This window comes from Lathamus discolor, chromosome 6 (genome assembly GCF_037157495.1).
Source record: "Lathamus discolor isolate bLatDis1 chromosome 6, bLatDis1.hap1, whole genome shotgun sequence".
Classification (NCBI taxonomy): domain Eukaryota; kingdom Metazoa; phylum Chordata; class Aves; order Psittaciformes; family Psittacidae; genus Lathamus; species Lathamus discolor.
Window position 1 is genome coordinate 7244141 of NC_088889.1, and position 10365 is coordinate 7254505.

General features: G+C 49.2%; 1 protein-coding gene across 3 annotated transcripts in view; it reads right to left on the reverse strand.

The window, feature by feature from the left end:
- The window catches only part of NR1H3 (nuclear receptor subfamily 1 group H member 3), a 31920-nt gene extending 21664 nt beyond the window's left edge, over positions 1-10256 (reverse strand). The window contains exon 1 of one of the 3 annotated variants that reach the window (XM_065683299.1): positions 10171-10256. The gene's annotated coding sequence lies outside the window, so the exon portion shown is untranslated. Of the gene's footprint in view, positions 1-9011; positions 9164-9447; positions 9668-10170 lie in introns of those variants that run through there. The other 2 variants (XM_065683301.1, XM_065683300.1) reach the window with 2 other exon arrangements.
- Between the last annotated feature and the right edge of the window lie 109 nt (positions 10257-10365).

A 10365-nucleotide genomic window follows, 5' to 3' on the forward strand; every position in this document is an offset into this window, starting at 1 on the left:
ATAACAAGTGATATCAGAGTGATGTGGCTACCTTGCTGCTGACACAAGTTCCCTTGAACAGTGTGAGCCAATTTTGGGTAACAAAGCTCCAGTCTCTTCTACTCATTCTAGGCTCTCTATCATCATCTCAGCTTTGAATCTTCTGGCTAATTTACAGTCACCTCAGGAATGGCAAAAAAGCACGTACTAGCTTATAGCAGCAAAGAAGTTACAGCTGCAGCATCCTTCCACCTTCCTCTCCCCTCCAAAACATCTTGCAAAATGACAAGTCATCCTTTCTCGGCTCTGCCTGGCCTGATGAGCTGTGAAGCCAGTGTCCCAACATGGGGAGCATACAGAGCACAGCCACTCTGGAGCAACACCAACTTCTGCAGCACGAGCCGAGATCAACATGAGCAGAACTTGCCATCTGAAGCTGAACTGCAACAATCCCCTGTGTCTGGCTGTGAATCTGGCTCATCGACAGCTTGACACTGCTATCAGCACTGACCTTCGGATGGCAGGAAGCACAACTGAGGCTTTGACAGGGCCTTCCAACAGGAAAAGTCTCATCTGTGCTCCTCCCAGGAAGATGAAATGCACAAAGTAGAGCAGCTGCCCCCTCCAGCTAGCAGAGGAGCAAAGGGCAGCTCTCTGCCACTGCTTGGGAAGAAGGGGAAGGGAGGAGATCCAGCCTGGAGCCTTCTCTACAGAGTATGTTTATCAGCATCAGCTGTAATAGCCAACTCCCCCTATGGAAACTCACTTTAAAACAGCAGCTGCATTCTTTTGCCAGTACCACTCACCATTTCCCGAAGCAAATGAAGCTATCCTACCAGTATGTCCTTTTCTTCCCTTGCACATCTAAATGTATCTATGCAAAAGCGGTTTTGGTTGGCATGCTTGTTTTTCTTCCTAGGGCCCTTGTATTGGTTAATGGTGTCATTCTTCCACACTTCTAACCACACATACACACAAAGAAAAGAACAAAATCAAATGTGAAGCGTTCAAGCAACCTACAAAACTTCCTACTACAAAATAACCTGCTGACCAGCAAGACCCTGCTTCGGAAGATTAAAGTTGAGATCTTTGAAGCTCATTATTCCTGCTGTTGACTGGCTCCTACACAGCCTACGTGCAGTGACAGCTCATCACATCCTACCTGAAGGCTGAAAATGAGACCTGACCCCACCACCTTAGCTTCCTTATAAATGCCACTGCATGGCAGCATGGAAAATATGCCCACAGACTCTGCTTCTTTATGGACTCCTTCTCTAGCTTTACTCAGCCATCAATACCTTGTTCTACAATCACACATAGTTCTCCAAAACACAACAACCAGCTGTTCTCTGAAGCAAAAGTTTTAAGACCCACAGCTTCCTTAGTCTTCCCAGAGAACAGGGTGTAAGAGACATGAAAGACAGTGTCATCCTGTACCTGAGCAGGTACCTGATCAGAGGTATTGGCAATAACCAGCTGGGTTCAAAAAGCTGGGGGGTTTAAATGAGGCCTTCACAGAAGTGGGCAGAAAAAACAAAAGAGAAGAGTTAGAGAAGCCTCTTTCTTCAATCCTTGTGGACTTCCACCAGGGTGACATGTTACAGAACAAAAGAAAACTCTGCCTTAGATCCTACATTCCTCCTGTATGACCCTCAGTCCCACAGACGTTACAGCCCAGCTTCAGGGAACACAAGTCTGACTCATGGTGGATTTGAGATGTCATCCCAATGCCATCTCCAAACTACTGAAGCGAGAGATGGGAACTTAAAAACAATAAAAAGACAAAAAAAGAGAAGAATGAATATCCAAAATAGTGGAGATGACAGGGGAAAAATGGGTAAAACCTAGTCTGCAGCAATAAGGGAAGCAATTAGATTATGCCTAGAAAAGAGCCCTGCAGGCCTTTTTCTGCACGTAGAAAATGATACTGATAAATAATCCACACATACTGTTTCCCCGACTGTTTCCTTACAAATCATTTCATCTCCACTGAACTACGCAGTAAGAGAATAACATTTTATGAATGACCCCCCCTTGTTGTAGCCAAGTGCCTTTAGCAGCTGGCACCATGCTCACCTCCCCAGGTTGTCTCCTCAACATCAGTATTCTGCACTGCTGGTGACTCCTCTGAGCAGGAACACTGCCCAAGCCACTGTCAGAACTAACTACTACTAAACCAGATAAAAGCAGTAAGAAGCAGCTGCAATATTTTACCAAGAAGATGACAAAGGACGTGGAAAGCTGTAAAATCTATCACAGAAAAGCCAAAAAGAGAACTTAAAGGCCCTCAACTGCTAGTTCTTGTGCAGGCCACCTTCTCTGTCAGTCTTCTCCATCCTCTAGCAGCTATGAAATAGAAGAATGCGAAGAATAGAGGCAAAAGAGGAAAGAACAGAAGAAGAGGGAGGGCTGCTTACAGCACAGATGTTCATTCTTGTGATTTCCTCCTTTCCTCCCACCCCAGGAGTACTTTCATCAGCATGTGCTGCACATCACCAGAACTGATCATAACTGATACGGGGATTGTTTCTGGGAAACAGGCTTTTTATAATGTATCTATAGAGCACTTTGTATCCAAGCACCATCCCACCCAAAAGCATCAATCAAAACAAATCAAATACTACTGCTCACAGGCAAAACAGGAATACAGTACTGGATTGCAAAACAGGCAGGAAACTCATTAAGATTCCCTTAAGGGCAGTAGGGGAAAAGTACCAATTCCCATTCATAGAAATATCATCCCTAGATGTAGCACAGAGGTCAATAAGAAGTGACAGTACTACAGAAATACTGATGCAAAGAACACATTGGAGATATACTGGAACAGAGTTTTAAATTGCTTCAAAGTAATAGACTGATAGTCAAGCTTTCCCACTCACCCATTACCAGGGGCATACTTTGGCAGGTTATGCTAACACTGCTCTTAGAAGAGCAGAAGAGAGCCAGGGGTTCGCACTCTGCAGCAGATGCACATACCCAAGCCTAGATCAGCCAGAAGACTGCAGTAGAGCAAGGAAAGAGATGAGAAGAGCTGCCAAGAAAGACACGGAAGACTGGCACAGGGGTGCAGGTCAGAATAAAGGACTATTAAGAGCTCTGTTGCAAAGCAAACTTGCCCTGATTTTGCCTTTACTCTTCTGGATGGACTATTTCTGCTTTGGAGGTCACTGCAACCAAACACAAGGTACAAGAACAGCAAAATATGGAGGGATTTTTTCCTTTGCCTTTTTTAATAAACTCACAGGGTGGCAGTTAGGAGGGAAGGGTTAAAGGTCTGAAAATGAGAGAAAGAGGATCTGTGTGACAGGAAGGGAGCATGTGAGAGGGCGTGTGACAGGCTGTGCAGCAGAGTATGTGTATGTAGATCTCATTCCCTCCAAGGCTGTTGGCCAAATGCAGAGCTGAACTTTCTGCAGACTTTGTCCTGCCAAGTCATGTTCCCTTCTCACACTGCCTGACATCACCACAAATACTCAGCTGGAAAACAGGCCAGAGCCAGGCAGAGTCCACTGCTCAAACACCAGCCAGTGAAATGGCTGCACTCACGGCACACCCACCAGATGGGAAACCAGAGCCATCCCTCTGCTCACAGGTCATCTCCAAACCCAGGAGGCCCTACTCTTATCCATCCAGAAAGAGCCCTAACAAGGCACAAATTGACCAGAGGTGCTAACAGGCAAATGCTTTTCTATCACCCAAATGATGTTGCTGAGAATGGATTGAGCACAGAGACTCTAACAGAGAAAAGCAAAAGGTAACCATCAGATTGTCAGTTTGTCACAATGTGTTGTAAGTACCCAACTCCATTCCTACCTCCGGTGCAACCCTACCATGAGGGGAAGAGGAGAAGGAAGCCATCACACACGACCCATGGACAAACCAGGAACCAGTGGCTCTGCAAAGGCCAATGCTCAGCAGGGTCTGTATGAAGCAAGCAAACACTTCACTGTCACAGAGCTTCCATCACCTGACCTCTTAGAAACCATTGTGAACCCAAGATCAGTGCTGGAAAAGGGAGCACGTGGACAAGCCTGTGGGAGCGGGTCATGGGGCTAAGCCAATAGGTGGCTGCATTTCTTATTTTGATCCCTGTATCGAGGGAGAAGGGTGGGGATGGCCTGACAATTCTGGGACACTGCTGAAGGCACCACCCAGAGCAAGTATCAGGGAGTAGCAGCTGGAGATGATACAAGGGAGAATGAAGTCTTCAGTTTCTTGTTTTTATTTCAGCCTTCACCCCCAGAGCCTGCTTCTTAAAAACAGCATGACAGAGAATGCCCTAAAAGTGCAGGTGACAGGGAGGAGTCATGTTGTCTTCAGGCAAAGGCTTCTGCTTTCTCCACTCCTATATGCAGAAAAACAAACAGCAACTTAGGAGCTTTCTGCAGACCAAGAAAAACTTTTCCTTCAGTCCCATATAACCCAGGAAGTCAAGTCCCCTCTTCTCAGACACACACAGATAACAGAAGCTACATCATATGAACAGAAACTACATTATACTACATGAGTGGTGAGGCACTGGCACAGGGTGCCCAGAGAAGCTGTGCCTGCCCCATCCCTGCAGTGGTCAAGGCCAGGCTGGATGGGGCTTGGAGCAAGCTGCTCTAGCGGAAGGCAGCCCTGCCTGTGGCAGGGGGTTGGAATTGGATGAGCTTTAAGGTCCCTTCCAACACAAACCATCCTGTGATCTATACTTATCAGTATTTTACTTTTTAACACTCCTCACAACAATGTTCCCTCTTCCTTTGCTAAGGGTGGCTGACACCTTCCTTAAAGGTCTAGCAGGGCAACCTCTCTGCATGCTACCTCCAGAGCTTCCTGCCCAGACCTGCAGATGCCCAAGAATAGGCCACCCTCAGCAGCTGTTAACACAAAACCATCGTTTGAACTTTTTCCTGGCTCCTTCACAGAAACCAGCATATTATTCCTCTCCTACAGCCAAGAGCCGCGGGTGGGAGCCCATCAGGCAGACCACAAGGATCACAGAGTTAGTGTTTGAAAACAAGGTGACAGCTTCTCCTTCTACACCTGGAGCATGCAGCGGGTGAGGTGCCCTGCCCTGGTGGCAGCGCTCATGCAAGCCAAAGCACGCTGGCGAGGAGGGCTGGCCACAACGCTCTGGATGTGCATGGGTGCGTGCATGTCACGGCAAGCACCCTCCGAGCAAGTCTCAAAGGGCTGTTCCAGTGCAACTTCGTGTCCCCACAAACATTTGCATGTGGGTTCCTGCTGGTAAGTGCGCAAGAAGCCACTACATGTGCGTATCTCACAGCATGACTGTGTCAAATCCTTCAGGGAAATTCACTGACATGGCATGTGGAGTCCTTTGGGGGCTGGCACATTGCAGCACGTATGCCCCTGGCAACCGAGATACACCACGGAGCTGTTGCAGAAGCCTATGTCTTTGCCCTCATTTCATAATGGCCCCAGATAGACTATTTCAATTCCAAACATTTTCCTCTAAATGGATCTTACACACATTTTCCAAAGTTTCACTCATTCAATTGATTTTCTAAGCTAATGGCAATTTACAATAAAGCCTAAGACAATCATTTAAACAAAGGAACACCCTACCCAAGCAGCACATGGTTGCTGGAGAACGTTTAAAGAGCACAGCTCTTAAACTCGAGAAAGTCACTAAGTCCACAGAATGGGACTCCACTCAAGTACCAAACAAATCCTTCTTTAAGAGGCAGAAAGATTAGTTTCTTCAGTTCACTTCTTACATTAGTTCAGTTCAAAGCTGGGGGAGGCAGCATAAACCAGAGGTGGGGTGTTCCTCGCTTCCAATCTCTGACTAAAAACAAGACAAGGGAGGATGAGTTATGTTCATTCTACGATCTGGAAGGACACAGTGACCGAAACCAACCAGTTCACTTTGCTAAATACAGATAACACTGGCCTGTTAGAATAAGTCAGTTTTAACACCATACTCTCCAGCAAGCACATTGCATGTTTTCTTATATGCACCCAGTGCGTGATTAGAGTCTAATGACAACAAAATCTGCATATTTAATTTAACCTTTTTATCCAAATGCAGTTTTGCACAAGTCATGAGGAAAGAAATTATTTGCCTAGTGAATACAAATGACCATTTTCTAATGTAAACGTTGACTGTGATATAATACAGCATAAATGGGGGCACACACGGTATCACCCTGTTTAGCAAGAAGCAGTAACAGACCAGCCTAACCTATTAGAACAAACCTCTCTTTTAAGAAAGTACCAAATGCAAAACAAAGCTTAAATGAATTATTTAAACCACCAACTTTAATCATGACTTAAATCAGCGAGTGGGAAGCCTTGATTTAAACCCATTAACCTTGTTTGTCTCATAGCTGTGGTAGGAGCAGTGGGCAGAACAGCCCCTCTCCCTGGAGGACGAGAGGATACAACTTCCATGCCCAGTTCATTTCAAGACATTTTACGAGTAAAGTTGCCAAATGCTTTTTCTAACCCATAAAACAAACTCCAAAGCCTCACATGCCAGAGCCACCTACTCTCTTGTCAGTCATCTGCTTTAGCAATCGGGCTGATACTCACCCAACATCTTTTATTTACATCTCGGCGAGGTTTCTCTGCGTACACAATACAGCCTGACTCTGCAGCGTGGCTTTTGAATTGCTCCAGCCCTCGCAGCCCATGAGACCGTTCTCCTACTTAATCCTACAGACACTGTTCGAAACAAGAACTGGATTCCTCATACTCTAGCGCTGCTCTCTTCAGTTCTTCCCCAGCTTCCCACTAAACAAATATTTATCCCTTAAACACGCTGGAAGGTCTGCAGTGCTCTGCTCTTCTCTGCACTACCCCCAATTAGCCTTTAGCCTCCCCAAATAAGAGACTTAAAAGATTGACAGTCTATGCCGCAAAGTGATTTGCTCCCAAACTCGAGTGTATCACCTTAACATTCTCTTTCTGACACTCAACAAAGTAATTCTGCTTTACAGGAAATCTGGTTTTGAGATCTCCAGATCTAAAAGTACAAGTTCCACTGGCTCCAGGGGTGTCTCCTTTTTAGTGAGGACACAAGAAAGGAATTTGTCTATGCTCCAAATATGGAAAAAAGGTATTTTGTCCTGAGCAGAGTCACAGAACAACGTCGACACAGGAGTGCTGAAGCAGCCCATCCTACACTCCTAGCAGAGACGTTTTTAGCATCTGCCACAAAAGACAGCCTCTAATCTAACAATATTATACACCTCTCAAACCCAAACAGACCACAACACACCTTCTCTCTGCAGTAACCACGATGAAAATCCCAAGGCAAATGTTGTAATTTTCTATTAGCAGAAGTATGACCCAGTGACCAAGTCCAACCTGCTTGCAGCTGAAACGCAGACCTGTACCTGACAGCGGAAGCACTGCCCCAAATTCCCTCCTAAAACGATATTCCTTCCCACCAAGACAAGTTTCCACAGCCAAGAGAACATGATTCTGCCGTCCTAAATTATTAGGTTGTGATGAAAACAAGGCAATGTATCCTACTGCAGACCAGAAGAGTTTCCCCCAGTGAAACAAGGTATCTCAATACAGAGTCATAGAATGGTTTGGGTTGGAAGGGACCTTACAGATCATCCAGTTCCAACCCCACTGCAACAGGCAGGGACACCTACAACAAGGTTTCACCTCAGTTCTGAAACACTGATTTTTCTCCCAGACTGTCAGGTCTGTGAATCTTATTACTTGGTGGAAGGGAGGCAGTGACACACAATCTGATAAGCTTTCCTATTCACCATGCAAAGACCCACACATCCGCAACAATGAGACTTTCACAGCAGCTGCTTCCAGAGCAGAGAGCACGATCCCCCTTCAAAGCAGCCAAGACAAAGCACATTATATTCCATACTCTTCCTTGAGCAGATGGGAACACCAGTTCTGAAAAACAGCAACAGACCTTACATTCAATATTTAAGCTTTGGAAAACTGTGATCTTGAGAGCCATGCAACCACAGACCACATCTACTTACAAGAGACATGACCTGAGGTCTGGGACCATCAAACACTGAACAACAGCAAGAAAATCATCCTTCTGCTTACCACAGCACGAGCACACCGAGTTGTGAGGACTAACCCTAGAGAAAGCATCTTTGCAGGGGGGAAAGAGAAGTCAGAGCAATCAAACACACTTTAACACACTGGAAACACAGCTCTTCCTGCAGGTGTGAGATCAGGGCAAGGCAGCAAACTCACGCTCTGTCCTCTGCTCTTCTGCACACCCTCTGCCTGCTCCTCGCTGCACAGCAGCCGGTAAAGGAAACGTGCTGACAAGGTGCAGAGCACTGTGGCAGCAGCAACTGGAAACGACTGCCGGCTGTAGCCCAAGGCACAGAGCCAGCACACACTAATTCTCTGATAAAGTTTCCTATTCCTCAGTTTTGTTTAGAGTAGGCAGTTTATATATATAGCCCCTGCTATGGTACTTCTCACATCCCTTCACAACACAAGTAGCTGCAGGTTTCCTCCGGCAGCTACAGAGCTCCTGAGCAGCTCTGCAATGACCCATCTTCTGTCCTGCCTAAGACAGGTTTGGGTTTATTTCCCCCACCTTTCATCTTGGTGGGGTGAGCTGGAGGACGTCATCAGTTATTGCCACCCCTGCTCTTCTCATGCAAAAACTGGCCTTGTATGAAGAAGGATGCAGAGGTGCACGCATGAATGACAAAAGAAACATCACTGAGACAACAGCTCAGAGCTGGGTTTCAAAAGCGGTTACCCAGGAAGCCACACAGCCTGTCTGCCCTCACCAGTCTTGCACAAGTGGCAATGTCAGGGTATACGTGCCACAGGTGCGACAGCAGAGAAGTGCAGCAAGGCCAAACTCCATCTGGTCCTGGCACAACGTGTCCTATGTCCAATGCCCTCCTTCCACAGCCCGAGGGAAAGAAGAGCTGAGCTCAGCAACACTTGGCTGAAATGCTCAAACCACATTTGCCTCCCCAGCTAAAATTTTCCCTCCTGTTTCTACCTCAGCAGGGGGGTTATGTCTTGCTTGAGACTCATTTACCCCACAAACCAAGCCCAGTACTCACTAAAGGAAGTACAAAGCAGCTTTTCCTTTTTCTGCTGTCTCAGGTATAACCTTCTCTCTGACACCCAGGCAGCAGCACACACTCCACGATCCTTGGAAGGAGCAGCAGAGCCAAGAGAGCTCTTCCCTACAGACAAACATAGCCTGCAGTCGCAGCCAGAAACCGGCTGACACAAGTGATCCGAGGGGTTAGTCAGAAACGTGACTCAGTGTGAGAGCCTCCCTCACTGGAATCCTTGCAGAGAAGGGCCCGGTTGTGCTCCCAGGAAAAGGAAAAGCAGACAGGAAGTTTCAGGAGATAACGTATTGCTGCTCCACCGGTGATCCAAGGTTTGCTTCTGGTCCAGAGCAAAACACCCCTCCTGACACATCCGTGGCACGACGAGTGTCAGTGAGATGGCACAACGAAGAGCCACCACCAGTGTAAGCAACGTTACCTTTGAACAGCACCCCGCAGGCTGACAGCTGAGCAGACACCTTCGTGTCCTAGAAGGGACCTGGGTTGACAGGATGTAACGGGTGAACGGAGCACAGAAACACAGCGTTGGGTGGAGGAGACAAGGGGAGACGTCAGCTGACAAGTGTCCGCCGAGCACACATCCCCGTGCGTCCCAGGGGACAGCAAACGCTAACGCGGCTCTTCAGACGCACGGTAACCGCCATCCCACCCGAACCCCGGCTCTCACACGCAGGTGCCGCCGCCTCCCGCGGCCGCCCGACCCGACCCCTTCCACTGAGAGACCGCGATGGGCACCGGCAACACCGACCCCACACCGGCTCCCTCCTCCCCTCCACAGCGCGGAGGAGCCCGGCCCGTCCCCGCCAGGCCCGGGGAGCTCAGCGGGACGGGACAGGCCGCTACGGCCAGCGCTCTCCCTGCCAGCGCCTTCCAGCCCGGCCCGGCCCGGCCGGGCCCGGCAGCGGCACACAGCGCTGCACCGCCGGCACCGGGTCCCAGGAAACGCCGCCGCGGGTCAGGGCCGGCGCAGGCCGCGGGGCGGGAGAGCGCGTCCCGATCCCCTCCCGGGAGCCCCGGACACGAGCAGAGACCGCGCCGAGCCCGCGAGGAGGGGAACGGGGAAGAGGCGGAGGGAGGAGGGAACGGGGAGGCACGGAACGGGCGGGGGCGCGCCCGAGAACGGAGCCGAGAGGAAAGTTACCGGCGCGGCCCGAGGCTCCCGGCGGTGCGCGGCCGCCGCCCCCCGTGCGCAGGTGCTGCGGGAGGCGAGGGGCGGCCCGGCCTGCAGCGGGGCCCGGCGCGGATCCGGTCCCGGTGCGGATCCGGTCCCGGCGGAGCTGCGCTGATGTCACGCGCGGCCCGGCCCCGGGTCACGCGCGGCGCCTCCCGCCCCGCC